General features: G+C 37.4%; 1 pseudogene; it reads right to left on the bottom strand.

The window, feature by feature from the left end:
• Positions 1 to 168: 168 nt before the first annotated feature.
• LOC131355667 (desmoglein-2-like protein) lies at positions 169 to 26,057 on the bottom strand (annotated as a pseudogene).
• Positions 26,058 to 26,488: the final 431 nt, after the last annotated feature.

The following is a 26,488-nucleotide window of genomic DNA, read 5'->3' as shown; positions in this document are numbered from 1 at the left end:
CAAACTATCTGCAGCAGTGGGCAGGATTGGTCAGAAATCCTGGAGGGCAGGGTTAGTCAAATGTCCCTAAAGTGTGTGTGGGATTAGTTAGAATTGTTTTGGAAATGGGGGACTGGTCAGAATTGCATCAGAAGCAGTTGGAAGTGGGACTCATCATACCTTTATTCAAAAGTACTACATTAATCTTAGTTACAGCAGTCAGACAGAACACATCACACAACACAATTACTGAAAAATTTAATATGTGAAAAAAACAGTTTTCTGGTTAAAATGCTCCTGAAATGTTGGAGAGAACAGACATTTGTAGTCATTGGTATCTCTTTCTATAAATAACTCTATGTTTATAATAGTCATATTCGACATGCATCATATTTTCATATCAGTCTTTCACCATCACACACCTTCTGCACACCTTTATTTAAAATGATTATGGTCATTTTTTAAGCCACGATGAAAGGTAAAGCATAAAAAATGTACCATCAGTAACACACAAACACTGCAAAAAAAAGTCTGACAGGTGGTAAGAGTCATAACAGAAGAATGTCAAGAAGATGCAGACAATCGGACTGTGGATAAACAGAGATAACACAAGATGATTCACAGGGTTGTGATCTTGGTCAACCCTCACAGCCAGACAGCATGTGTTTACAACCACAGGTGAATATTTCCATTAGCACACTTTGTGTCTGTGAAGATTCTCAGTTGAGTTCAGGAAGTTGGGTTTCTGTGGGGTGTTAAAAATGGTTTCAAATCCAGAAAAAGGCACATGAGGTTTGGCTTCCAGTATATTCCAGCACATTTTTATCAGACTTACAAGACAAATTCACCCAGTTGACATGTCAACCGCACGCAATCCTTTGCAGTTTAGGGTGTGTCTTTCACCTACGCACTAGATGGAAATCATTTTCATTCCAGTGTTTTATTCCAGAAGGTGGCACTGCAGTGTCATCATAAATAATCACAACAGGTGTGTGTGTGTGTGTGTGTGTGTGTATGTGTGTTTATAAGAGAGAGAGAGAGAAAAAGAGAGAGATATGCCATTTAATCAGTGGAAAAGTTCTGTAATCAAGATCCAGTAATGAGACGATACAATGCACTCAATTTCCATGATTGGCTTAGAAATAAAAAAGGAAAAGAGGAAAACAAACAAACAAACAAACAAAAAAAACCCCAAAGAACATCATCTGATAGCTGAAGAGCAAATAAAATGCTGAAGAGCAATAAAATGATATATACATTGTCTAGAAACCTCCTGAAAAGCCAATACTACTATTTTTAACAAACAGATGGACATTATTTAGTTATATGTAGCAGTACTAATTTATGTGAATAAGATAAAAAACATTCTAAACTAAATATAGAATCTAAATATAGAATCGACAAACGTTGTACGATTAAAACAACTAATGCATATAAAACAAAAACCAAACATCCAGACTGCATGAACTCTGGATGGCAGAGTTATAATGTATGTTTAATCTTTAAACATGTTACAGATAGTACCCTGAAATCCAGTAGAAAATATGATTTATATGAGTAATATTTTAATTAATTTTAATTGACTACTAATACCCATTACTATGAATGAATGCCTGGCTCCTCTTTCCTTTTTTTTAGGTGCAAACTTGCTCTTCTGGTTAATCAAGATGGTGACCTATTCTTCGGAATTAATGGCTGAATTCACAAAAATAAGGGCATGCATGTAGAATGCATGAGTGTGTTTACAGTTTCATTAAAAGGTGGAGCTTAACTGGAAACTTGTCTCGAACACCGAAACCCGTTCCTCTCACACCTCTTGGTGAGTATCACAATTTGAGATAACAAATAGATACACATCTTTTGCCACAGTAAAAGGGTACTTGGGAATTCTGATGCATTTCCTTAAGCCATGATCACACCACTTTGCCCTTTGGCCTGCATACTCTGACTCTTGCTGATGCTGGAGTGTGAGGAGCTCTGCACGACATGCACAGGCTCCATGCTCTCTACTTGTTGGCTCTCCATAACATGAAAGGTACCAAAAGCAGTGCTCTGAGGCTCAGAGTTGCCTAAGAACCCATGCACCACTGTGCCTCCATTTCCTGGATCCACCATTACTCTGGTGTTTGCTTGCTGCAATCCAAGGCTTGGAAGGGTGTTCTGTGCAGTGACAGCCATGTTCATAGCCCCTTTCTCCACCAGCACCACGTTCCTTTCTGGAACACCCAGAATTGGACCAGAAGCTAGAAGAAGCCCAGGTTGGTGTTGATGCTGTTGCTCCATTACATACATGGGTGTAGAGGAAAGGTAAACAGTTGGCTGCTGGGCGAACAGAGTTTGGCCTACAGTTGCTGCTGATGTAACACTTCCACTGCTTATATTCTCTGTATAATTTGAAGTTGTGATTTGGGTGGTGGAAGAGGAGCTGGATGCAGAGACAGAGGTTGCTTCATTGTTAACAGCATGAAGAGCACCTTCCACTTTGATGCCCTCTTGGGAACTGGAGGAGATGGTTTTGGCAGGCGTGGGAGTGGAACTGACCTCAAGTTTGACCGCTGAGCCACAGCATATCTCAGCAAGCCTTGTGAAATTAGGTCCTAGGTCATCAAGGAAATCCAGATTGTTTTCTTCATGTAAATAGCCGCTGAAATCATCAAAGGAGCTTGTGACTGAGATGCAGTCTTCATAGCTAGACACCAGCAACTCATTTGTATTAGTTTCCTGGTTCATAATTTTCCATGTTTTCTGTAACAACACACAGGAAATCAGAAATTAACATTGCTAAAACAGAGAGAATGTTTCTGAATGTGGAAGTTGGCAGAAAATATTCTAGCTGTATATTATGGTCCACAAAGTTCCATTGCTGGGTGACTTTGACACATTTTTAACAAAACTACAATTCTACCTAAATTATTCCCCATAAAACTAAATATTATTAATACAAAGCTACTTTTTAAAAAGAATAGAGCCAATCACAAACTTGCTCATGAATTGTGGTGAGAACAAAACATAAACAGCACAGTAAACAGTAGTTAACAGTGCCTCATCACATCCCTTGTGCAGTTTTCCATGTTCACATTTGTTTGGATGTCCTCCTGGTTAATGTCAAGAGAAGGAACAACGTGTCGAAAATTAATGTTTAACTGAGTGATTTTTAGATTGTTACTGTTTCGTTTTGCTACATGTATATCTGTATATATGTTACAGTCACTTTCACTTTTTACATTTTTTATTCCACTAATTTTCATACAAGTCACCTTATATTTAAATTATTTACCTGTGTATATGTTTGCACCTGACACCAAGACAAATTCCTAGTACTGTAAAGTGTTCCTTGCTGACCCTTTGCTGTACCCGGCAATAAAACTTTTTCTGATTCTGATTCTGATTCGCATGTAATCGTTTCTTCACACACACACACACACACACACACACACACACACACACACACACACACACACACATGACATACACTATATTGACAAAAGTTTTAGGACACCCCTCCAAATCATTGAATTCAGGTGTTACAATCATTTCCATAGCCACAGGTGTATAAAATCAAGCACCTAGGCATGCAGGCTGCATCTACAACCATTTGTGAAAGAATGGATTGGTATCAGGAGCTCAGTGAATTCAAATGTGGCACTGTGATATGTTGCCACCTGTGCAATAAGTCCATTCATGAAATCTCCTCAATACTAAATATTCCACAGTCAACTGTTAGTGGTATTATAACAAAGTGGAAGCAGTTGTAAACAACAGCAACTAAGCCATGAAGTAGTAGGCCATGTAAAATCACAGAGTGGGGTCAGTGCATGCTGAGGTGCACAATGTGCAGAAATCACCAACTTTCTGAAAAGTCAATAGCTACATACCTCCAAACTTTGACCAAGTGCAATACAAAGCATTGGATGCAGTGGTGTAAAGCATTATCCGTTACTGGACTCTAGAGCAGTGCAGACGTGTTCTCTGGAGTGATGAATCACGCTTCTCTGTCTGGCAATCTGATGGACGAGTCTGGGTTTGGTGGTTGCCAGGAGAACAGTACTTGCCTGACTGCATTGTGCCAAATGTAAAGTTTGGTGGAGGGGGGATTATAGTGTGGGGTTGTTTTTCAGGGGTTGGGCTTGGCCCCTTAGTTTCAGTGAATGAATCTCTCAGTGCTTCAGCATACCAAGACACTTTGGACAATTTCATGCTCCCAACATTGTGGGAATAGTTTGGGGATGGCCCCTTCCTGTTTCACCAACATGACTGTGCACCAGTGCACAAAGCAAGGTCCATAAAGACATGGATGAGCGAGTTTGGTGTGCAGGAACTTGACTGGCCTGCACAGAGCCCTGACCTAAACCCCTTAGAACACCTTAAGCCAGGCCTTCTCATACAACATCAGTGCTTGACCTCAAAAATGCGCTTCTAGAGGAATGGTCATAAATTCCGATAACCACACTCCTAAAACCTGTGGAAAGCCTTCCCAGAAGGGTTGAATCTGTTATAACTGCAAAGGCTGGGCCAACTCCATATTAAACCCTACTGATTAAGAATGAGATATCATTAAAGTTCATGTGCATATAAGGGCAGATGTCTCAAAACTTTTGGCAATATAGTGTATATACTTAAATGGTGTCTTAATTGGCCATTTCTTAGCCATTAGATTTAAATCCATTGTATATATCTATGGATACTTAATTACTTCTGCTCCTGTGAAATCAATAAATGTATGACATTCTGTCATTCTTATGGTTCTGTTCCCTGTGAGAAATGTACTAACCGTTGCATAATAGTTGCTTAAGAAGGACTCAGATAGAGCCATGGAATCGAGGGTAAAGTGCTCTCTGGTGCTCTCTGTAAAAAAGTCAGAATGTCGTTTGATTCCAGTTGCCTTAAAATCAACAGAGTCAGCATGTTTAACATGCCACTGGTTATTTATGTATTCCTCTTGAGATTCCCATCCATATTTCCTCCAATCTTCATGGGCCTCCCATCCAGCTCCCAGTTTCCCACTGCTGCCACCTTCTATATTCACAGGCAACTGAGCCATCAATTCTAGTTCCTGATGAAACAGAGATAGATCACTGTATTTTAGCTTGTCATCTTGGTAGAATTTAACATAATATAACTTAAAGGTGCTACACACTCTACTGATGCCCTCATGAACACTGTAGAAAGCCACCAAGGATGTGTGGTGACAATATGTTTAATTCCCCTTATTTTTTTCGTTTAGCCATTTTCATTGTAGCCATTAGTCTGATGCTACTACTACTACTACTCAAAGTTAGAGCACTGCAATGCAGGAGGAGTAATAATATACAATATATATAATATCCTCTTATTATAATATAATATCCTCTTTATACAGGTGCATAAATTCTGAAAACTACAAAAAATAGTCCAGAAATTGTAAGATAACATCATACTAGACTCAATCCACAATGCTGTCAAACTGTAGATCAGAATGTATACCTAAAAAAAACAAAACAAATGAAAATGTATGCTAATTGTTACAATTTCAAGTAATAGAGAAAAGACAGTGGTTAGCCCATTTCATCTATTTCTATGTGTTCAAGATGACACTTACTATATTTTTGAATAAGTTTTGAAAATAATCAATTATTTGTAAGTCTTGAAAATAATCTATTGATTTTCTGATGTAAAATATATGTATAGGTTATTGGAATTAATAAGTAGACTTTTCTGTACTTGAGCACTAACCTAATGCATTGTACCATTCTAGTTAACAATTAATTTGTATTTTCACTCTGTTTTATTTAACTATTAAAGCTTATGAAATAAAAAGGAGCACATGGTGGGCCATTTCATTTGCAGCACACATTTACTTATGTAAGTAATGTAATGTTTGTACTCCAGCTGTTTCTATATATACTCTATTATTATTGCTATATACAGTAGATTTATTGAAATAACACATGTATGTAACCTTGGTTCAGTAAACTGCATAATATGGTAGATTGTTATTACAAATGGTCTATGTATGAGATTGAAATGATACAGACATATGCATTCAATTTAAGTAATTTTGTAAAATATTTTAATAATAGTTTAGAGGTAATAATGCACTGCATCTAATGCAGTTTGTCATTTGAATATGAAAAGGTTTGCTGTACATATATGTTTCCCTTATAAATAATTATATTTAATTTATTTATTTAAGGATGGATGGAAATATTGATGTGAAATAGCCATATGAAATCTAGTATGAAGCATAACACACACTACCTTATCCTCTCCTTGGCCTTCAGTGTTATAGGTGATGAGTTGCTGTTCTGGCTCGAAGGGGAAAGCCAGGTTGGTACCAAGACCTGGTCCACACTTACACACCAGCAAAAGCATTGGAATTGCTGCAAACATATTTAACAATATTCACTTCAGGCAGCTGAAACCTGACAGAGGTAACAGATATCTCCCTTTGCCCAACTTCTCTTACTTGCATATAACTTGCTGTCATAGTCTGATTAATAATTTAACAGTCTGTCCAATATGTCCAATAAATTAAAAATGCATTGGGTCATAAACAAGTCATCATTACTCTCCATAATTCAGTTGAACTCAATAAAACTAGATATCACTTTTAAATGCTTAACTTATCTCATTCTTATCTTCTTATCTAATTCCAATTACACAGATTTTTGTTTGTTCAAAGATGTAAAAGTACTTTTTACCACTTGTTTTGTCTTTTAAGAGCTAACTTAATGTTAGAGAAAAACTGAAATTCAAGCTACTGTACTACTGTAGCAGTTAAATCATTGGTTAACTGGAGACTGTTTCCAAATAGCACATTCATATATATTTGTAGATTCTACTATTTTTTAAAACAGGGGTAAAGATATAATGGGATCAGAATGCTGTTGTGACACACTAATACCACTAGATGTGCCACAATATTTTTTAGAATGCCTACAAATTCTGTTAGGTTCTTCTGGCATATCATATGCAACAACCTCTACATGATGACCCTAGTAGCATAAAGTGGCAGTGGGAATAGGTGATATCTAGAACCTCTGGCTATGAGAAGGTAACTCCAACTACAAATCAATGCTGTCTTCCAGGCATTGACTCAAAGGTTGGCCAAGACACCAGTTTCCTATTCTAGTAAAAACTAGAGGATTATTGACATCATCCAGAGATATGAATATGTTATGTGCAGAATCCCAAACAATGAACACCTTAACTGAGAAATAAAGGCACTTTGGGAAAGTCTTCAGGAAGCCAGATGACAGAAAGTGTTACTGAAAACATCCTTGAGTGCACCAAAACTGCTCTATGACTAGGATTCTGAAACATGAGGACAATGTACCAATTAGGGGAAAAAACCTAAACATTGTGAAAGAACTTAGGTGATAGAGGTTAAGCATCCTGGGTCTAAAAGACAGTCTTTAAAGAGACATGGAACATGAGAGAAAACACCACAGAGGTGTAGAACTAGTCCTGAAAAAGGAAGCAACTTAGGTGGAACACCAGTGACCGTAAAATTGATCAGTGTCCCCTTTCTATAGGTGTATATCCTGAAAATGAGACACAGATTGAAGAGAAGGGTAATTTCTATGAGCTAATGCACAGACAGATTGAGGAAGTGGCAGGAGTGTTTGTGGGAGGCATGTCAACATTCAGATAAGCACAGAGGTGAAAACATCCATCAAGAAACACCAGAATCAGTGGTGTCACACCCAAAAGACAGCTAAACCTGAGCTCCATAAGTTGTTCAACTGCATCCTGAAGGAGCAGAGAGTTCCTGATGCCTGAATGAGACCCCCCATTTTAAAGATGCCAAAAGGACGTCTCACTCTCTGTAAAATCAGGTGGGAGAATTGAGACCATGAGAATTGTTCAAGGTAATGAGCCGTTTAAAACAAAGTTGTGTAATGTTTGGATTCAACTTCTTCACTGCGGTTGATTGGATCATGAAGAGCACCCACATCACAAACAAGGGAATCTGATGGATATTTACTGGTAAAAGACTTGCTAATGCTAATGATTTTGTGCTTTAGTCCAGCAATTACAGTGATCTACAGGAAAAGACAGTTCCATTGAAAGAGGCAGCAACGCACATTGGCTTGATAATAAACACTCATTATCACTATGATGAATCTGCAGAGATTAACAAAATACAGCACCATGATGAAATTCAACAACAGCAATGTAGTATTCAGTCTGCCTTATGGGCCCAAAATGTGTTCCATGGGAAGTGTCTGAGAAGGATCCTGAGAATCTTTAGGAGGAACAACAACTTTGGAAAGGTCACACTCACATGGACACATGGAGTGTTGCAAAAGAGAGGCCCAGGTAGGTAAGTTTCTTGTAAACGCCCAAGGTGGCAACTAAAGACAAAAAGAGATGGAAGAGGATGCATAGTGGCTTTAATTCTACAAGGTATGAAGAGGATAAGGAAAGAGTAAAGGTATAAGGATTTTCCAAGGAAATTGTAATATTTCTTTGGCATTAATATGACATTTTCACTATTATTAGTTCTGCACAAGTTGCTTTTCTGGTTTAGAGAAATATATCCACATGTGAGAGCTACTGTTGTAAAGTCCAAGCATTATGTGCTTAGGTTTTTGCCCATGTGCTTGCAGTGGTTGGCTATCCAATTGTGTCCACCTGTTTTGTGTTAGGTCTTCATTAGTTTGTCTAAATACTGTCATGGTACACAAAGAAAGAACCCAAATGCTGGATACCAGCCACAAAACTGGTGGAAACAAAAGCAGAGTTCAATCACAGTAATCCACACAATGGGTGGTAACAAAAGGGCTGAGTTATCTCAGGTAATTCCCCAGAATGGGTGGAAGCAAGAAGCAGTAATCCAAACAACGGGTGGAAAAGCTGTAGTTCACTGATGGTAATTCCCCAGAAACGGTGTGAACAGTGAAATCAGTGAACAGGCTTGAACAGTCTTAAGGCGGGAAACGTGAAATATGGAGCGGATCCTAAGAACCTTGGGAATCCAGAAACAAATGGCCACAGAGTTGAGGACCTTGGAAATGGGGAATGGCTCAACAAAGCAAGGAGTCAGTTTACAGCAGGTGGTCTTGAGGTGAAAGGTCATGGGTAAACAGCCAGACCCTTTGGCTGACACGGTAGGAAGGAGCCAGATGACGCCTATGAGTGGTCCAGCGAGGATCAGAGCTTGACCAAGGCAAGGGGGGCCTTAAGCAGGGGCAGAGTCCATTAGCATGTTGCCTTGCTTTTTAGAGTCGGATAGATGATGGTGCCTTATTTCTAAGGGTTTAGGGGGGATTGACTGGAAGATTGAAGATTGTGCCACCAAGGCTTGGGGTGAGGCAGAGTAACCTGGGGTGGCCCCTGACAACTCCTGCAGGTAGCACTCATGAGAGGAGGAAGTCTGTGTCAAGGACTTTAATTGGGCCTGGAAACCCGAGGCGCCCGCTGGGTCCATGTCTGGCCAAATGGTGTTGTCAAGGTACACAAAGAAAGTACCCAAATGCTGGACACCAGGCACTCATAGTAATATCCAGAACAGGTGAAAACAAAAGGCTAAAACCCACAAAATGGATGGAAACATAAGCAGAGTTCACTCACAGTCATCCACACAATGGGCTAAGTTAATTAGCTAAGGTAATTCCCTAGAACTGGTGGAAGCAAGAGGAAGTAATCCAGAAAATGGGTGGTAAAAAAGCAAAGTTCACTCATGGTAATTCCCAAGAAACAGGTGGAAACAAAAGCGGTACTGTACAAAATGGGTGGTAAAAAATCTAAGGGGTGATCCAAGAGGCATAAATCAAAAACACAGTCCAGGTGATCTGATAGGCAGTAATTGTCAGAAGTGTCCTTAAATAGCACTGAAGTGTGTTAAATGTCTGCCAACCCAGAAGTCGACGATCCAACATGGCCACCAAACGGGAAGTGCTCATCTCGATGGGAGAAATGCTGTAATGGTGTGACAAATACCCCCTACTGTTTGTTTTGTTAAAAAACCTATCATGCATGTTTGTATGTTTAAGTCCAAGCCTGGGTTCCTTACGAACTTGCGTCCTTCCTTTCACTGCAAGTTGTAAAATGATGGAGAATATGAACAGGGCTGAGATGATGGTACTCACCCAGGAGAAGCAGGATTCCTAGTAGAATTCCCTGAACACCTTTTGCTCTCAGAACAGTAACGGTGCTTTGTGCTGCCTTGGTCTCAGTGCACATGAGTACGAGTACCTGAAGCTTTTGAACCCCAGAGGACTTTTTCTGCTGGTCTTTCACTTCCAGCTCCACTGTGTATTGTCCCGGCCACAGGATCTCATGACTGCGCAAAGTTTTTGTTGTATCTGGAAAATGAACAAGTTTAGTCATGAGATAAGAAAAGGAGTAACAAGTAGGAGGTATTAAATTGAGCATTTACATTTACGTAAGTGTTACAGCATTAATGTTAAACCACAGTGAGAGAGTTTTAAAACTTAACCATTAACATCCTCAAAGCTCCAGTTCTCTTTTGTGCCCTTGGAAGATAGTATGAAATCAAAAGGGGCTGCATTGGAGGGGCCATCTGCGTCTGTGGCTGTGACGTTTACTCCGCTGTTGCCATAACACAGATTGACTGATGAGCTGTCCAGAATGGGAGCGTTGTCGTTGATATCCTCCACATGAATTGCAAGAGTTCCTGTCACAGTTTTGGGTGGAAAATCTATGGAAAGTTTTGAGACATTAGTATATTTTAGCCTCTATTGTAGAAGCTGTAAATTAGTGGTTAAGGTGTTGGGCAACTGATTGGACAGTCCAAATCCCAGGATCCCCAAGCTGCTACTGATGGGCCCATGAGCAAGGCCATTAACCCTCAAATGCACCCTTGTATGAAATGAGATAAATGTAAGTTGCTCTGGAAAAAGGCATCTGCCAAATGTTGTAAATATATTGCATTACAGGTAATTCACTTATACATGACTTTGTAACTTATGGTATTACAGGTCAGATGAGCACTAATTCCTGGTTTCAACTGAGAGCTTGAATCTGCTTCAGATTTGTTGAAAATGAAGACATGCGCTCATGTTTAGCATAAACATACACATACATTATATGTTAATGCTGGATAATGTTAGATGAAGAAAAACTACCCCCATTTTTATATAGTAAACAAAACAGCAATGTGTAATCATCATGTTGGAATATTGAGAGGTTTCTCCTGACTTCTCATGCATGACTTGAATCTAGCATCACGATTGATCTCTAGATTGACCAATTAAATAAAAAACAAACAAACGAATGAAGAAAACAACAACATATTATTCTACACTGCTATTGAAGTCTCCATTCTAAAGTTCAGAGCAGGTTCATATTAATGTGCTTAATCCATCATATTTCTATAGCAACAACTAAAACAGGAACTTAAACAGTGGACACTCCATATCATCAAAGTTTAAAAATATATTGATTTAGGAAAGTTTTTTAACAACAAACAAAAATGTATGCTTGTTGATATGTTGAGGTTATCTGTAAGGAGACATTGTGGATGGAGAAGCTCCATTGTTGGTGTTTCATAAGTCAGACATAGAGCTGTAACCTGAAGAGTTTTCTGACACTCTTTAGACAGGAAAGAGAGCTTTCTTGGCAACATGCTCAATTTTTGTCTATAAAGGAAGTAAGGGAAGTAACTGTTCATTGCTGTTATAACATTAGTGAAAGAAGGATCTACCTCTTTCTATGGAAACATTAAATTATACAAAAGGAGAAACATTTATATAAATGAATAAATGTGCAACCATGTCATTCTTTATTACATTTTTTTTTAATGTTGTTTACAGAATATACATCATACTGCTGTGCTTCAGTGTGGTAACAGTATCCACACTGTCCTGTTGTTATTATCCTATAACAGTGTTTCATTCCTTTTGAATTTCACACAGAGTAACAGTGATCAGATTCACTCAACTGTATCATTGGTGTGCATGTTACATATGTTGAAAGACCAACCATGAGGCTACTCCCATCTCAGTTTAACTTACCTTCAGTGAGTGCTAAGATTTTGATGTAGTATATTCCATTATTATTTTTCACAATCTCTGACTCATAGTCCGGATATTTGATTAGTCTGATCTCGCCTGTTTGCTCATCAATGGTCACCCAGTGGTCAACATCTTCTCCTTTCAAATACCTACAACAATAAAACAATGTTAGCAATTTCTATCCCTGAAAACAATTTCAGCCCTAACTTTAAATAAAGATAGAGTATATTTTTGAACAAGCCTAAAATACAGTAAATAAATAAATAAATAAATAAATAGGAATAATTTCCTATAAACTTCATTATTTATTCTAAAGGTTGTACCATGCTCCCTCAGATTTTCTAAGTGTTATATCATGCTCCCTCAGATCTTCTTAGTGTTATTGTTATACCACACTACAACAGATCTTCTCAGTGTTGTACTATGTCCTCGCAGATCTTCTAGCACTGCTTGACTGGTCCCACCCTCTCTCAGGTTAAGAGGTAAGTATATATGAAGACTTCTCTGTTCTGGCACTAAACTGGTGGAACAAACTTCCCATAGACGTCCGAACAGTTGAGTCACTGGCTGTCTTCAACCAAAACCTAGCTCTTCCTGATAAACTCGCACTTATATTTACTTGTTTGTCTGTGTGACTTCAAAGCACTTTCATACGTCACTGTGGATAAGGGTGTCTGCCAAAAGCAGTAAATGAAAATATATTCCTTACATGACCACCAGATGCTACAGATAAATTGCAGTTATGTTATTCCCCAGTATACTTCCTCCATGAGGTGAGTGTGAGGTAGCTGCTAGAATGAACACTGCTTAAAATAAATAAACTGAGTTTATGTCAACATTAAATAATAAGTATGTATGTAATGTTTCCAATTAAAATTTAAATTTAAATTTTATTTGTCACATACACCATCATGTGGTGAAATACTTTATGACTTTGTTATATAAAAAAAGTCTGATTAAATGGAGAAAATGGAATTTACAATAAAATAAGATAAAAAAATAGAAATAAAATATATATAGAAACATATGGAATAAAGTGCAAGCTTTAATAAAAGTGATCCTGTGCTTGGAAACAAGTGTAAATGAGTGTATGAATGAAAGAGTGTGTGCAATCCCATTAATGGACTGGCTCCAGATAAAGTGTGACTATTACTAATATTCATCTTAATCACCTTATCTTAATTACTAATATTCATCTTATTGTGCAGCTGTAATTAAATGTACCACGCTATAATATCTAAAGAGGTAATTCCAGTTCAGTCTTACATCTCGTGATAAAAAAACAAACTGAAGCCTTAATAATAAAGTGAAAGTCAGCTCCCACATCAACCTCTGATTGGTCGGTAATTTATACATGGCATTTTTCTTCCATACACTGAATTGAGGCAAATGCCTGCATTTCATGTCGTGTCAAAAATAGGAAGAAAAAAGCAACTTTTTTTTGTCACACAGACTGATCTGAAACCTAGAGCCATTAACTTGTTAACCATTTAACCACCACAGTCCATAAATAAATTGATCATGTTCAAGTCTTTATACGTGTTTTCACTGATAAATTCTATTGCTGGCTTCTGTTCTATGAGAGATAAGTAAAGAAACGCTAATGTTTATCATAATGTTTATGGTAGCTAATCATAGATTTAAAAAAACCCTACAGTTTTATTTATTATAGTTTCTATATCTCACCTGACATTAGAGGCAGTTAACAGTGTATCACTGTCTGTGGCTGTGTAGGTGGTGATGACCTTCGTAAGATCTTTGCGGTCTTCAGAAACTCTGATGACTTTGACCGCGGGCTGGAAATGAGGGGCTTCACGCACATTCTTCACTTTTATCTTAATGGGGTATTCTATGATCTTGTCGTTCACCACTGACTTGTGATAAGCCGCCTTGTTGTTGACAACCAATTTCAGACTGATCTCTTCAAACTCCTCATAGTTCAGCTCCTTTAATAGAAAAACAATATAAGAGGCATAGATCCATAGTGGAGTCCATGTGGAATAGCCAAAGGGGTCTGTAATTTCTTTAAAAGTTTATTTAGATACAATCTTTACCCAGAAATCTTACCCCACCATTCTTGAGTTATTTATGTTTATTATTATAGCTCTTAACCTGTTCACATAAATGAGGCAACATATTATAGTACACATTTAAACAACCAGCTTATTATGTAGAATATGAACAAATACTGTATGTAAAAAAGGATCAATACATATTTATTTTTTAAAGTTATAATAGTTAAAGTGATTCCCTGAGTGTAAAACATCTGAGATGTTTGTTCCAAAAATTATGTTATGTTTTAAATAAGTCAGATTATTTAAACTTTCACTTTCATTTTCAGTCAGGAGCATTTATTTAGACTTTAATGTGCATGATAAAGACCTTTATAAAGACTATTTACAGAGTCATATTCACTGAAGACTGCTGTGTGAAATAAAGGCTTCCAGGACGATCAGAGTGTTCATCAGTTATGCCACATGTGTAAATGAGCTGTCTTACTTTAGTGACCATCAGGATGCCCTCATTAGTTTTGGGATCTGTGGTGATGTTGAAGTAACCAGCCTCATTTCCTGAAATGATGGTGTACACAGCCTCCCAGTTCTCAGTGTATTCCTTATCCTTGTCTATGGTCTTAATCCGGATCACTTCCTTATTCTTGATATTCTCCTCCACGATACCCTCATACTGCGCACAACACACACACACACACACACACACACACACACATACACACATACAAGAATAAGCATTTAGCCATTTGTCAGATTTTTATGCTCTGGTTTGGAGCTGATTGCAACCCAGTCTCAGAAAAACCCCTTCGCATAAAACCTTTTACACATTGAATGTAAACATTATGCTTCAAGTATAGCAAAGTACCAAATTTTGAATCAAATGCTCAATACCAATATATTTGAACTAAGGTAACCTTCACCATCTTCACCACCCTTTAGCCATCTGAATATGATCAATATTAAATAAAAAATTCTAACTTACTGAACATTTGCATATGCAGGTGCAACATTTTTGCTTTTCACAACATATAATTAGACTTACCGACTTCATGAAAGTTATCCTGTTTTCAGCTAAAACAATCAGGCAATTGTTTAAGTCACATGTATAAAAAATCTGCATTGAAAATATGTTACTATATATGATGTAGTCAAATTAATTATTGCATATCAGTCTTCATCAAAGAGGGCAGTGAGGAGAGATTAGCTTGGTTAAAATACGTGTCATACAGAGAGTCTGAGTGAAAGTTTGATACATGGCTATGCAACATATGCTTGTGCTAGAATGTTAATATTCAGTGCATAGAAGGTGCTGTGACACTGGGTCAGATTGGTAACACTGTTTTTACTGCAAATAACTGAGATTTATTTCAGTTTGAGACAAATGACATTAGGAATTCATAATAACAAATGAACCCATAGAAAAACACTCACAGACACGTTCTCCAATGTGGGGACATCACTGACGATTATCATTGACGTCAAGTATGTTGATGGTCACCGTCCCTGTTCCTGTCATTGGTCTGTTGTTGGGATCAGAATCTGCTCCATCCATATCTGTAGCCGTGATTAGCAGTTTGTATGTTTCTCGTTTCTTTGCAAAATGAAAAGTTGAAAATAACGTCATCCCATAAATCTTAACAATTTAAGATTTATTGTTTTGAATTCTTTCTTGTATTAAAGGAGCACTCAATAAAAAAAATATCAGTAGATCAATAGAATGCCTCATATGGCATCACAGTTCACAGTTTGAATACCGTCAAAACCCTGTCATGATAAGGTAAATGATCATGGTTAGGCCAGAATCCTCACTGAACTACATTAGCCATCAGCTCCAGAACATTTCATTTCACATTTCAAAGTTCTTCTTTTAGAGATTGTTAGTCAAACATTTGCTGTTGCAGCTCTGGGTTTGTGGAGTGTGTGTGTGTGTTCCACAGCCTCACCCATAGCCTTTGTTTTTTGCCTTGTATTTATGGTTTTGGCTTTCTTTGGTTTGGTTTTATTTGTTTTGCACTTTATAAATACATTGTCCGCACTTGCATCTGCCTTAGACTCCCATGACATAAAGAGATATATAAATACATACGCACATAAATGTTTAAGGAATACAAAAACTCTGTAGAAAAGCATGGATTACTCTAAAACCTTTCCAGTGGTTGTGTGACATTTGATTAATGAACACTGGATACTTTTAGTTTAGATGAAAAAATATGATAATCACAAAATCTACCAAATTCTTAAACATGTTGAGCTGAATGACAAGTGCATTAGAAATGTCATAAAAGTTAAATTATGCACAAAAAACAAACAAAAAAAGCCTATATGGAAGATGCGCCAGAAGCTCCAAAGTAAACTAAGTGTATGTACCTGGAGATCACTATTGGAACAGGGTTCTATGGTCAGACCATAAAATTGGTTATACAGAATAGAACCTATCCCAACTGGAAAATCTGGCTGCCTCTGGCAAAAACTGGGTCATGACAATAAACATTCCAATAATTCTAGTAATTCCAGTTGATCTAAACCCCTGTGGTGTGAGTTGAAGAGAAGACACCACAAGAACTACTAGAACCCACAACATCCACAACATGATCTCTTCACTACTCAACCTCCCGGTTTCACTGCTTTATCCTCCATGACTGCTGAAGACTTTGCCACCTTTTACAATGAGAAGATTGAGAAAATCTGCCAGACCTTCACTAATGCCCAGACTACACCTACATTATGCTTCTTAGATAAAGGAGTAGATCTGTAAGGTTCATGGGCATAGAGTGCCCTGCCTGCACTTTGAACATAATGTACATTGGTCACAAGCATACCTAATATTTTTCTTTCTTTCTCTCTTTCTGTTTCTGTTTCTCTTTCTTCACTGTCTCAGTCGAGCTATACATCCCACTCCCAAGCTCCCAGTGTTCTGAGTTTCCAGTGTGACTGCTTCTTCTTTCTGGATCTGCCTGATCCATCCAGACACTCTCCCTCTGGTTTTGTTGCTTGGTGGTGCTCACCGCTGCTGGGGATAGATCTGCAAGGACAGCCCATGACCCAAGGGACTGCCATGGCTAGAACCACTCAGAAAATATCGTGCCATATTTGAACTGCCATTGCATCAGTCAGCCTTCGGCAAGAAGGAATTAGTACTAAGTCAATAACGAACTCAGAAACTACACTGACCTATTAGTTCCTCAGGAGATCTTGGTTGCACTACTGCATGTGACTATAAACCATTGTAGAAATACTAATATTTACATTATTTACTGTCCAGTGTCACCCAAATGAGGATGATGTTCCATTATGAATCTAGTTCTCAAGGTTTCAGAGTTTTTCCTTGCCACCTTCACCTCAGGCTTGCTCATGAGGGATAAAGGTTAGGGATAAATAGTAACTTAACTTTAAACTTTATAATTTTTTTTCTTTACTCCTGTCAAGCTGCTTTGAGACAATGTCCACTGTTAAACAAATTAATTGAATTGAAAATTACACAACCAGGATTCTCCTACTCTTTCATTGTCACATCTCTTAAGTGTCGCAGCAAAAGAGATTCTACAAATCCTCCAGTCTTGCAACCCTACCACTTTCCCACTGAATCCAATCCCTTCCACTGTGCTCCAGACCATCTTCCAAGACCTCCTGCCCTTCACCTGCACTATAATCAATAGATCCAAAGCATCTGGTTATGTTTTAACTAGCTTTTATGGTTTATTCCCATTCTGAACAAGCCTGCTCTGGATCCCTCAGACATCAGCAACTACAGACCATTATCACTTCTCTCTTTTCTTTCTAAAACTCTTGAACACATTGCTTTTAATAAACTCTCTGCCTTACTCTTGCAGAACAATCTACAAGCTCTTTCTTCCTCATACCATCTAAAGGATTGACATCTGCTGATCTCAGATTCTCCACTGGTGTCCCACAAGGCTCAGTACTTGATCCTCTCCTCTTCTCCATCTGCACTCACTCTCTAGGTGAAGTTATATCCTCACATGGGTTCTCTTACCACTGCTATGCTGATGACACTCAACTCATCTTCTCTTTCACAACCTCAGATACCATGGCCTCTGCTCGGATCTCAGCATGTCTCGTGGGTATATCATCATGGATGATGGCTCGTCAGCTGAAACTCAATCCCAATATCATCATGCTTTATAAGAGGAGACTCAATGCTGTTATTTTGGTGACGGTAGGAAGTACTAAATGCAGAGTTGCCAGGATCTGTTTGTTTTTCTTGGAATAAAATTGCTTCAATGGATTAAGGTTAGGATTCCCTCACATTAGTAGTATGAGATTAGGCTAATTAACCAGTTAATCTAGTAGTAAATAGTTCAGATTCTAAAGTTCTCTAACTAAATATTGTGTCATTTTATGTCTACATTTGATATATTTCTCTTTCTGGAAAGACTGACTTAAATGAGGCTTACAATAGTGATTGTGATGTCTGTCTTTTTTGTGAGTGATGCTCTCACCTCTCGGTCCAGAGTGTTCATACTGACTTTGATTTCACCAGACGTACGGCTGATTTTGAACATCATCTCTCCAGCTGGATCCTGCTGTATAACTTTGTAGGTAATTTTTGAATATGTTGTGCCTTCCTGGTCTTTATCCATAGCTGTGACTGTAAATACCATGGTATCTAGGAGAGAGTTTTGACAATTACAATCAAACAGATAAGATTTTTTCATTGGACAATATTGTGCAATGAGCATTTTCCCCTTTCCCCAAAGAAAATCTACATACAAAATAGGTTATTAAATAAATACATTTTGTAGGCAGGGTGATATGATGATACAGTACTGATAATGTGATAAATGACATCAAATTATTTTCCTGACATATCACAGATATGGACAGATAATGAAACCTTGCTGATCCTGATTCTTACTCTTATGTGTACCTGACTGGACATTAAAATATTCCAAAGCTCTGTCAGTTTCTCTATATGGTGCTAACAATTGTAATAATAATAATAATAATAATAATAATAATAATAATAATAATAATAATAATGTGGAAGAGGGGGTGTGGTTGATTTGAGGTTTGTGAATAGGAAGAGCAAAGAGAAGCGAGTGGTAAGGATCACACACCTGTGCTGAGTTGTTTTAATGACTGTTCTCTGTTGCAATATGACATATAATAAAAGAGAAAATAAAATCCATGTACCTTTGTCACTGAGTTCTTCGACAGAACCAATCATTTTAAGCTCAAACTCAGGGGCATTGTCATTCTGGTCAAGAACTATGATTTCCAAATCGAGGTCATTTTCAACAAGTGTCCCATCTGGGAGTGTAGCTCTCCCTTTGAGCTAAAAGAAAACACACACACACACACACACAAAGATTTTTGCATGTATAGAGCATTCTATAATGCATATGATGATGTTTTTGATTCTAATACTGTATAATGCAAAGCTTTCAGACCTCTGGCAGACATGCATTGCAGGTGATTTCTAAAGAACAACTGTCTAAATCATACAAATTAGAGTGAGAGAAAAAAATGTGAGCACTATCAGTTTTGAAGAAGTGATTCAATTTACCACAAAATTTGAAATTACTTAACATCAAATCAAATTTCTAAGAATTTGACCAAATTTTCACATTACCAAAGTCAAAATTTCACAACAACTGCACCGCATAAAATTATAGTTTAGGTATTTTGTACAGTGAGATGAAAATATGTGAAACTCCACACAGACAGTAACCTTCTTCTTCTTGTTCCTTCTGGCTTTTCCCTTCAGGGGTGGCCACAGTGAATCATCTCTCTCCACCTATCCCTATCTTCTGCATCCTTAACACTTGCACCCACTAGCTTCATATCCTCATTTATTACATCCATATACCTCCTCTTTGGCCTTTCTCTTTGCCTCCTGCCTAACAGCTCCATGTCCAACATTCTCATACCAATATATTTACTCTCCCTCCTTTGAACATGTCCAAACAATCTTAATCTGGCCTCCCTAACTTTGTCCCCCAAACGTCCAACATGAGCTGTCCCTCTGATGTACTCGTTCCTAATCCTGTCCAACCTTGTCACTCCCATAGAGAACCTCAACATCTTCAGCTCTGCTACCTCCAGCTTCGACTCTTGTCTCTTCCTCAGTGACACTGTCTCTAAACCATACAACATGGCCGGTCTCACCACTGTCTTGTACACTTTCCCCTTGATTCTAGCTGAGATTTTTCTATCACACAGAACTCCCGACACCTTTCTCCACCCATTCCAACCTGCCTGCACTCGCTTCTTTACCTCTTTCCCACACTCTCCATTACCCTAGACTATTGACCCCAAGTACTTAAACTCCTGTACCTTCTTCACCTCTTCACCCTGTAATCTTACTGTTCCACTTCCCTCCCTTTCATTCACACACATGTACTCAGTCTTACTATGACTGACTTTCATTCCTCTTCTCTCCAGCGCAAACCTCCACCTCTCCAGGTTTTTCTCCACCTGCTTCCTGCTCTCACTACAGATCACGATGTCATCTGCAAACATCATTGTCCAAGGAGACTCCTGTCTGACCTCCTCTGATAACTGGTCCATCACCATAGCAAACAGGAAGGGGCTTAGAGCTGATCACTGTTGCAGTCCCACCTCCACTCTGAACTCCTCTGTCTGCCCTACAGCACACCTCACCACTGTCCTGCTCCTCTCATACATGTCCTGCACCACTCTGACATACTTCTCTGCTACTCTTGACTTACTCATACAGTGCCACAGCTCTTCTCTTGGCACCCTGTCATATGCTTTCTCCAAGTCTACAAACACACAGTGCAACTCTCTCTGACCATCCCTATACTTCCCCATCAACATTCTCAGAGCAAAAATTGCATCTGTTGTGCTCTTTCTGGGCATGAATCCATACTGCTGCTCACAAAGATCAGCACTAATACACTAATTCTCCATTACTCAGGCATCTTCTCACTCTCTAAAACCCTGTTAAAGAAACTAGTTAAAAATTCCACTGCTGCCTCTCCTAGACACTTCCAGACCTCCACCGGGATGTCGTCAGGACCAACTGAATTTCCACTTTTCATCCTCTTCAAAGCCTTCCTGACTTTATCCTTTCTAATCTTATCTACTTTAGTTCACCTATTCTACTCTTTCTTCCCTCTCATTTTCCTCATTCATCAGCTCTTCAAAGTACTCCTTCCATCTCCTCTGTACACTCTTCTCACTTATGAGCACCTTTCCATCTCTATCCTTAATAACTCTAACTTGCCACACATCCTTCCCATCTCGATCCCTCTGCCTAGCTAACCTGTACAAGTCCTTCTCTCCATCTCTAGTGTCTAACCTAGTGTACAACTCGTCATATGGCTTCTGCTTGGCCTTAGACACCTCCCTCTTCACTCTACGCTGTAACTCCTTGTATTCCTGTCTATTCTCTTCAGTCCTGTCCATGTCCCACTTCTTCTTGGCTAACCTCTTCCTCTGAATACTATCCTGAACTTCCTCATTCCACCACCAAGTCTCCTTATCTTCTTTCGTCCTTCCAGATGACACACCCAACACCTTTCTTCCTGTCTCCCTGATCACTTCTGCTGTAGTTTCCCAGTCATCTGGCAGCACCCTGTACCTGACCACCCAGAGCCTGCCTCAACTTCTGTCTAAATTCCTCAAAACATTCCTCCTTTTTCAGCTCCCACCACTTGGACACCTCTTCTTCTTACAGACAGACAGTAACCTAAACTTGGGATTAAAACAGGGACATGGACATGTGAAGTGGCCATGTTCTCCATTGCACAACCATGCTACTGTATTATTACAATAAACAAACCAAAAACAAACAAGTAAAAATATATTATTGCAATAAATTACTAAAGAACCTTTCACTAAACATTTGCATAACTTTTAGGACATCACAACCATCACTATCATTATAGAACAAGAGGTACAGAGGATAGACTCACTTCATAAAAAGCTTGTGTCTCTCTGTCCAAGATGCCATGGATCTTGACTAAGCCTTTGTTTTTGTCTACGGTGAACAATCCTTTATCCACTGCAGGTCCTAATAGAGAATATACAATATTCGTCCTGGTTTCTTCATCTGATCGGATCTGAAATCAAACATGTACAACTTTACATACACGTGAGTGTGATGCCATGTAACTGTGACCTGTTGCAGATGTAAAAGAACTTTACTGACTTGTTACGCTTTTTTATAATTGGACTTACAGTACAGTGTTGCTGAATTCCTAATTCTACTTGTTCAGAGAATATTTATTAATTTTCTACAGCAAGAGAAATCATGGGTTTAAATGAACTTGCACATTCTAATACAGGACAGTTTTAACAGCAACAACACAATAAAAAAAATAATAGTTATCATGGTCTAGAAAATTGTTTATGTATAACAAACAAAAATGTTATAAATAAATAAAAAAGTTTTGGAAAAATCTCCAGTGTCACTTTGTGACAGTTAGGGATATTGCTGTAATCTTATGAATAAGTAAGCTGTATGAATTCTGGCTAGGGAAAATGAGGTTTTGTCAGTTTGGTGTTCTGGGGTACCCAAGTGTATGTCTACATTATGCCAAGAAGGCAAGACATCAGCCATGAACTCAGAGAAGAGTTTTTTTTTTTGTTTATCAATCTGAAAGGATTAGAAGGCCATCTGAATTTGCTAGGAGGACCACTCCTCCGTTTTAGTCGGAGTTCAGAGATCGGATCATGCACAGCAATATAAGGAAAATAAACAAAGGTACATCATATCACCTGTTCTTAGTAAACACATTAAAAATTTATGGTCATGAAAACTAAACAAGTTTAGCTTTCATGAAGGGGGCAAGGAAAACGCTCTTCTTTCCAAAAAGAATATGGCAGCACAAATTAGATTTGCAAACCTACATCTGGATAAACCATAATGGTTCTGGAAATATATTCTTTAGACTGATCACAACAAACACCTCATGCCAACTGTAAAGCATGGTGGTGAAGGACGGTGATTTGAATTTGTTTTGCTGGCTCATGACCTAGGAAATGTGCATTTATAGTGATAAAGATGAACTCAACATTATACTAGAATATTCTTAAGACAAAATATGCTTAAACAGGAATGAAATTGGTAAATGGACATCCGCATGGCTTAAGAAGAAAAAAAATCAAGATTTTGAAATGACCAAGTCAAAGTAAAGACCTCAACTGCATTAAGAGCATTCTCTAAAACTGATAGAGACTGTTGCAAACTTTGTTTGTTGTTTATTGCTCTTTTTATTTTTGCATTCACATCAAATGCAGTAAGTGGCCTTAATGAGCAAACTTGCAGTATTACGCACTAGTGTCCATTTTCAGTCTTCTATACTAATATTAGACAGATGTCATTAGATATCAACAGTAGATCTCAAGTTAAGCCTGTGTCCTAAACAGTAGCATAGTAAATAGTATGGTAAAACAGTATGTTCTTTATAGCACTAATATGTCCTTTATATTCTTTATTGCTAACCTACAACTGTGTACAATTTAATCTGCTATTTAGTGCACTGGTATGAGATTTGGGCAAGTGAAGCAATATTTAAACTCCACTTTGAATACTCCAAACTGTGGGATTGCAGTGTTTATTACCAAAATAGAATTGCAGTGTGTTTATCAGAAATAGACAGCCCATTTTTGATGGATTCTGACAGTAACAGACAATTAAACATCATGGCATTTATGCACAAACATTTCCTCTCCATAATTTTTGCAGGAACTCAACTTGAATTATGGTCAAGAGGGGCAGGACATATCATTGTAGTGGAAAAACATCTTGTAGTCTTTCATTATATGCAACTCTGATGAAATCCAGACTTAAGGCTAAGAAAACTTTTTAAGTACAAAACAACCTTTAAACACAATACAGTTACTATAGCCAATACTGAACTTACTTTTTTAAAATATTTGCTGTAATTCAACAAAAGGGCTCTATAAAAGTTTTCATTTACAGAATATTTAACATTAAAGAGAATTCTGTGAAACAAAGTATGTTCAAAACACCATAAGTAACCTTTAATAAAGCCACTATTGAGTGTACAAATCCTTTTTTTGTATAATTTTGAATATAATATTCTAACATTTTATTATATTTTTCATGTAACACAACACTTAACTTAAATGTTTACCATGGATGACTCATGGAAAAACCCTTTTCCATCTTTACTTCATGCTTGAAAGAGAGACATGCTGAATTCTCTGGAAGACATGAGTAACTCCCATAGTCAGGTATGCTGATCGTGACTAACGATATTCAAGATATAATCTGTTGTTTTATTCTGCCTAAATATAAAGTGTGTTCATAAGAGAAACAGACTAAAAAGAAAAACATACAAAACAAAACAAAAGCCATTTTTGTGCCAGTCTTGTAGTACAGGAGCTCTTATCCAGGTCTAATGTGAAAGTCAGTGATGCATTCAACTGGCACTACTATCAAGAATGCCTGAGCTGCCTTTTTTAAATCCTTAACTTCTTTGGGTTATAGGCTTAGTACAGTTTAATTTTATATATATATATATATATAGAATATTAAAAAAGTATTTATAGAAATTATTAGAAACTATATTTTAATATATATCATTATCTTTATTTCATATATACATTAAGAAACAACTTTCACTACAATATAACATTATGCATTGATGCCATTTAAGGTAAATGCCAAGAAACATGGCCAGTATCATATCTATTTATTAATATTTTTTGTAAATAAAAATATAGCAATATCTTCAAGTATCATGTCACTTGGCATCAATCATTTTGACCCTAAACTTTGCATCAAGAATTGAAATGATGATCTTGAATTGTGATGATCTTGAATTCAAACTCCATGATGTCCTTGTACTTGACTATTCTTTACAGGAAGTCAGCTAAATGGAAATGAACCGTAAATAAATGAGTAGAATACTCATGACCAGCTCTAGTCTTTTGAATCTGTGCTCAGCGTGAAGGATAAGGAAACAAAGAATTAACCAGATAATTATGTGTACAAAACACATGGCAAAATCCTTGTTAGAGGCTTTAAATGTTTGGAAAACATGTAAACAATTACCAGAAATTCTGAGAAATTCAGCCGTAAATCAAATTATCACTTCTTCTTCTTCTTCTGCTTCTTTTTAATATTTGAATCATTCTTTAAAAATCTAAGTCTAAAGAATAGCTTTAGAATATAAAGAAAGAATTGAAAAGCTACAATATTTATAGTAGTATTTTTTATATTTTTACATTTTTTCTTGTGCCTTTAAAACAGTTGCAGTAAGAATTATAATGCAATGTGTAAGCACTTAATTTTTTCCTTTAATACATAATTTCACATTCAGTAACCTTTCATGATATTCAGTGACCTTAATGAGAGCATGTAATAATTATTCATATTGTTGTGAATAAATATAATCTATATAAATATAAATATCATATAAATACTCACTTTGGCAATAAATTTTTCATTGGTATAATTCACGTTTTCAAACAGTCTTTTTGGAGGGAGGATCCAATTTCTTTTCTGTCGATGAAGAGTTTGTAGGTCTGTTTTATTAGCCTTAACCCAGATTACCTGTTCATGCACAAATACATCACACAATATATCACACTTTCATAAACATATTCATAAACAGAAATCACACTTAAGCAGTTAAAGAAACATGATGTCATAGTTCTCATGAAACACAGCCAGGACTTCAGGGATGTCTTTTCAATTAAAGTTATAATGACTTGACAACCCACTGTCTAAGAGCTATAACATTTTAAGTGCATTTTACTAGTGATTTTCTCAAAAGTAACCATGTAAACCATACTAAACAAACAATCAATTCTTACCCAATAGAACCAACACATATGGAACTATTTTTTATAAAGCATTATAAATAAGTAACCAAACTAACAGACAAATACCCCAAAACAAAATAATAAATAAGTATGTTAACATTTTAACCCAAATAACATGTGAAATACTTACAGTAGTAGAGAACATGGTTGTGAAAATGCAGAAAGTTAGAAACATTGTCATCAAAACAGTAATTCTCAAAAGTAGCGGGATGTGTCAGTGTGAGTGTTAGTGTGTTAGTGTGAGTGCTGCAGCTAGAGCTCTATGTTTTGTATCCAGAGTGTGGGTGGTGCCAGAGTGTGGCTCCATCACATCATTGGGCACTACAGAGAAGGAGTCACCCTGGAAGACTGACATATAAATAGATATATTTTCTTGATCCTGCAAGAAAAAATCATGAGTTTCCCAATCCTGCTGCTACGATACTCTACAAAGCATGTTCATATCTTCCTTAATGGACAAATCATGTGAAAATTCTTTTTAAAGTTAAGGTGATTTTTTTTTATATCAGATTTACATTGAAATTCCATTTTGTTACTGTAAGTTCCAAGTTAGAAAAGTGCCATAGGCACCACACATCTGCATAACTAAATCAGGCCATAGAAGATTTTTTGGAGGAGGTGCCTTAAACTAGTCTACATTCGACCCTCCATGTCACGCATATGGGTTTGATTCTTTTTAGTGGAAAAGAATTTTGGGGTGAACTCAGGCATGCCTTGACTTGATTTAATCTTGTCTCCATAAAATATTGTTGC

The sequence above is a fragment of the Hemibagrus wyckioides genome, linkage group LG07, assembly GCF_019097595.1.
Source record: "Hemibagrus wyckioides isolate EC202008001 linkage group LG07, SWU_Hwy_1.0, whole genome shotgun sequence".
Lineage (NCBI taxonomy): Eukaryota > Metazoa > Chordata > Actinopteri > Siluriformes > Bagridae > Hemibagrus > Hemibagrus wyckioides.
The sequence above is the reverse complement of the archived record's forward strand: the minus strand, read 5'-3'. Positions and strand labels throughout refer to the sequence as shown.